At 26.1% G+C, this 5759-nt stretch overlaps 1 pseudogene; it reads right to left on the minus strand.

The window, feature by feature from the left end:
* Nucleotides 1-553: 553 nt before the first annotated feature.
* LOC138934238 (E3 SUMO-protein ligase ZBED1-like) lies at nucleotides 554-4749 on the minus strand (annotated as a pseudogene).
* Nucleotides 4750-5759: the final 1010 nt, after the last annotated feature.

Here is a 5759-nt window from a genome sequence, read left to right on the forward strand (position 1 = left end):
AAATGCGAATAAGAATCGTTGTGATAAGTCGATAAAAGAAGAGAAATATGTTATATTGTATTTATGGATATGAGAGCGCAAAGAAAACTGATGATGCACCTTACCATTGCGTTTGCATTTGACCAATTTTGGATGTTATTTTAATATTCTATTATAAAATTATAAATAAATTATTTAAACTTAAATCAATTATTTTTTTAAATATATCGAGTTATCTATGCGTTACTTGAAAAAAAATTGAAATTATATACTGAATTTTTTATAATACGCAAGTAGAAAGAACATTTATCTCCAGGGTTGGGAAAGTTACTTTATAAAAGTAACTCGTTACCGTTACCGTTATTTTTTCTAAAAAGTAACTCGTTACCGTTACTCGTTACCAATTTTAAAAAGTAACTCGTTACCGTTACAGTTACTAAAAAGTAACGAGTCGTTACAATTTCCGTTACTTTTTTACAATACAAACTAATAAATTATTTTGCATAAGAAAAACTTTTAAAAAATTGTAAGCAAGATTTCATTCAAGGTTTATTACAAAATAAATGATTAAATTTTATCGAAATTCTTTATTAATTTTTAATAAAATTTGTTACTCCATAGTATCATCATTTAAATGCCCTCTTTGTGGTGTTAATACAGAGCCACCGATGCTAAACATTCTTTCTACAGATGCACTGCTTGGTAGAGCTGTATTATATTTAATAAAAAGTTTCTTAAGTTTTGGATAGTCGTTTAACATTTCTATATTACAATTATTTGATTTTAAAAACCGTTGTAATTCTTCTTGTTCAGATTCATTTTGCACCGTTTTTTGCTCAAAAATGAAAAACTCATCGTGATCGTCAGATTTTCCAGCTTTTGGAGAATTTTCAGTTGATCGGATTCCCAATAAATCCTCCAAGTAATTTTCAGCACGTTTTCTTTTTTCTCCGGTTAATCAGTTTAACTTAAATTTTGGATGTAAACATGCTGCTATTATTAATTCTTTTGTTTCAAATATTGTAAGAAATCTAAAATCAAATATAGTAAATTAAGCGACATTGTTTGTTTTATTGAAATTAATACTTTTGAATCAATAGTTTAAAATAAAATAATATTTTTCAATAAAATCCTTATTTAAAATTAAATAACATATGTATTAATCAAATTAATAAGTTACCTTTTATTTAAACCTTGCTGAATAGCTTCAACTAATGAATGGCAATCTATAAGGTCAGATTTATTGAGATTTTCTAATTTTCGTTGCAAGGTACTTAGAACTGGTAGTAAATATCCCATATACATCCCTATATCGCTTTGCAAAATGTCTAATGCACGTGCCAAAGATTCCATCACCTAACCAAATCCAGAAAATTATAGATGATTAGATAATTAAATTGAATGAAAATTGAATTAGATAACAAAATTAGATAATAAATACAATTATTCAGTATAGACCGTTTTAATTTTCTTCTAAATATCTTTTCTCTTACATCTTTTGCAGAAAAATTATTTCAGATAAAAATTGTAGGATTTCAAGAGGCAAACATTAAAGTGCTCCACCCTATATAATTTTCATAATTATATAGGCTGGAGCACTTTAATATTTGCGTCTTGAAATCCTACAATTTTTATCTGAAATATTTTTTCTGCAAAAGATGTAGAAGAAAAGATATTTAGAAGGACAATTAAAACGGTCTATACTGAATAATTGTATTTTATGCTGCAGTTTACCTGACAATATTCTTCCAGAAATTTAACTTCTTGATCATTTAATCTTTGTAAATTGCAATAATCTAAACATTGATTTATTTTGTCTGCATCATTTTTTAAAAGCATTACTAGCTGAGGTACGGAATCAAAAGTAGAATTCCATCTATTAAAGTAAAAAATAAATGAATTTATAATTATTATTCTAGAAAAATTGATATTTTACATATAAATATAAATAAAAATATTATAAAAACGTTTTACCTTGTAATAACAGGGGTCTTTAAATAAACACCACAAATGTCTTTAATTTTATCAGCTACTTGTGTAGATTGATTTTGTTTACTCCATAATTTTGATAATTTAGCAAATATTATCCTATACTTTTTTTTATATGAAGCATCATTATCTAAAGATTTTTCAGAATCTTTCACCGCAATGAGATTCAATGTGTGACTAACACATTTATGATGTGATGGAAGAAAGATCAAATCTTCTGCATCTTCTGATTCTTCTGCGTGGACCATAATTAAATCATTTAAATTATGAAATTCTGTGTCATCAGAATCCTCATCTTCATTTTCATTTCTTTCAAAAATTCTAAACAAATTATAAATTTTGTTTATAAACATATTTAATATAAAAAATATATATTTATAATACAAAAAAGGCTCTAAAAGTATCGTAAAACTCCTAGTAAATATCACTAGTAAAATATCATAAAACTTTATAATACATAAACAGAAAATGGCCAAAAGCTAATGAGAGCCAAACGTAAGAAAGTGTATGTAAATGATCAATCTCTCAAAGATTATGAGATAATTTTATTTATGTGGGAAGATCGATCATTTATGTATACCTCGCGAATTTAAGTTTCATTATCTTTATTCTTGTTTGTTTATATTATTATATTTAAACATTTAAAGCCTTGATATATAAATTTGTATAAAACTTTAGATTACCGAAATGCTTTCACGAAATTTGATCCATTATCGGTTGTCGTGCAGCATATCTTATTTTGGATATGATATTCTATAAATATGAAATTAATTGCTTTAGCTAAAATATCATACGTATGTTTTCCTTTTATTCTACGACAAGCCACTGCAGCAGATTTTCTCTTTAATGTTTCAGGATTGATCCAATGAACCGTTACACCTAAGTAACTTCTAAAAAAAGAAATAAAAAAATTTAGTTCAAAATTAACAAAATATTGAAAGACAAGAAACATATTTAATATATAAAAAAAATTAAAATGTTACTAAAAAATTTAATAACCTTTTCGCCTTGCTTCACAAATCTGCTGTAGTTGAAACTATTTCAATTTGACTTAATTTATTTTCAAGAGCAATTTTCATTTCAAGATATACTTGACTAAGTTTTGTTTTTAAAGTTTTTCTACACATTATTCGTATAGATGAAGATATTCCAATTCTAACCAAATTGATAAACGCTGAATTATCTACAACTGATAGAGGTTGGATATCTTCAATAATAAAACGTAGTATAGCAGCATCTAACATTTTTTGAGTAACTGCGACATTTCCAGAACCCCATCTTTCTAAAATTTGTTGTCTTTTTTTAACTGGATTTTCTAGGACATCTTCATTACGTCTTTTAGTTATTGCCAGTTCTATTTTTGCTTTTTCTAAATCTTTTAATTTGTATGGATGTTTTGCCTATTAATTTAACATATATTTGTATATATTAAAGTATTAGTATTAAATAACAAAAAATTAATTTTGATATAAAATATAAAATACACGCATAATAATAAATTTCATAAATACACACAATACAATTTATTTCATAAGTTATATAAGAAAATATAGATTTGATTGATGAAAGAAAGCAGAAGAAAATAAGAATATATTTAAGAAAAAAATAACCATAAAAATTTTAAAGGAGAAAATAAAAAACTGAAACAGATTGCAAAAGTTATTGATGCATTAATATATACATAAATATTAAAAGATGAAAACTCTGAGAGAGAGATATGTGCTTTTGTAATTCAAACAATTAAAAGTTATCTTAACAAAAGCATAAATGTAACTAAAATTAAACCATCATTGTTGACTCATGCAAAATGTCATATTTTTTTCTATACGTACTGTTTTATGTTGCATGTTTGATTCAAAGTACAATGTTTTGTGATATTGTATGGATTTCTTGCAAATCTAGAAATTTATTATAAAAAAAAATTGTAAAAAAAATATTTTTGTCTTTCTAGTTTTCCTATTATTTATTTTTTATTATATAATATTATAATATATTCAATTTTGTTATATATATTATATACATTTTATTTTTTATTATTATAACTGTAATTAATGTTTAGTAATTATGTTTAATATTAATATTTTGCTTTATTTTATACATATATTAGTATTCTAGATTATAATTCCAATTTTAACACAAAAAAGAAAATAAAGAAATTTTATAATAGTATAAATATTTGAGACATGTGAAAATAATTTTTAACCTCTAAAAAGACATATACATATATAGATATATATTTTTCCATAGAACTATTATTTTTATTAAATAAATAAATAATACTTACATTTAAGTGTTTCTTCAAATTTGCTGCAGAGCTTTTATTTGCATGAATAATTTTTCCACCTATGCAAAATTTACACGCAAAAGCAAAATTTTTTTCGTTGCTGAGATTCGGTCGAAAATCGAAAATTTTGGAATATACTGGCCATGGCATTTCACATTCCACGTTTACTTCCTTTAAAGGTTGAGACATATTTGCTTCTTCCATTACTGATTATTCAGATCAAAACAAATCTTTTTGAGACCCAATATACGGAGGACATATGCCACGTGGAAAACAAATATAATGCCGGCGAGCTGAATATATTACACGAGCACGTGCTTGTATGATAAAGACAAGATTCTTCTCATATTATAATAAATATCACTTCACAAGTATTAAAACGTAATTCTTTAATACCTCGATTTCTAATCTCAAAAGATCGGGATTTGATTTCACTTTGATTTCACTTTTCACTGAAATTCTCTTTATCGATAGTATAACCTTAACCGTGTTTACGACTCACAACTGCTTCTTGTAATACATCCAAATCCAATAGCGCGTTTATATATCTGTGAGTAATGGCTCTTGCAGATCAGCGCGATGATGCGACGTGCGATATCCAATGAGAGCTCTGCTTTTCCGAAAAGATAAAGCTCTCATTGGATATCGCGCGTCGCGTCATCGCACTGGTCTGCAAGAGCCATAAGTTGATCAATCACATTCAAGCATTTTTACAACATAATAAGAATGCTAATTGCTCGATTTGCTTACGGCTTTACGGTTAAGATAAAAATTTTATCACGCACAATAGCAAGAATAATATCTTAAATAAATCAAAAAATTTGAAAAAAGTAACGATAAAAGTAACTGTTAAATTCGTTACTCGTTACCGAAAAATGTAACGAAGTTACTTTTTCCGTTACAAATAAAATTTGTAACGCCATTACCGTTACAGTTACCGAAAAAAAGTAACTGTAACGGTAACGGCGTTACAAGTAACGCGTTACTTCCCAACCCTGGTTATCCATATATTCATGTCCATCAAATAGTTACTAAAGATATTCATTATATATTCACATGTTATCCATATATCCATGTCCACCAAGAAGCTACCAAAGATATTTATTAGAGATTTACGTGTTCATTTATTTACCGCTATGCGGCGCACTATACACTTTCTATATCCGTATTCAAGTTCTTGTCATGAACACATATAAAGTCTGCACAATGCGGTTAATAACGTTGTAATTATTTCTATCAGTTTAACTTCTAATACGATTCCCGTACCGGGAAATTCAGATATTGAACTGATTTTTAGAAAATCGGATAGATAAATAATGTTGATAAATAACGTTTGATTTTCACTTATTCGGACAATTTATGTCCGAATAAGCAAAAATTGTTCGTTATTATTTTATTTAAATTATTGAAAATATAAGATAGAAATTAACTTCCATACAAATAAAATTTTTAATTACATATATTAAATTTACATAAAGTTACCTATAATGTATATTACATTAATGTA

The sequence above is a fragment of the Polyergus mexicanus genome, unplaced genomic scaffold (assembly GCF_030449975.1).
Source record: "Polyergus mexicanus isolate NDT 795.1 unplaced genomic scaffold, iyPolMexi1.0 SCAF_6, whole genome shotgun sequence".
In the NCBI taxonomy this organism is placed as follows: Eukaryota; Metazoa; Arthropoda; class Insecta; order Hymenoptera; family Formicidae; genus Polyergus; species Polyergus mexicanus.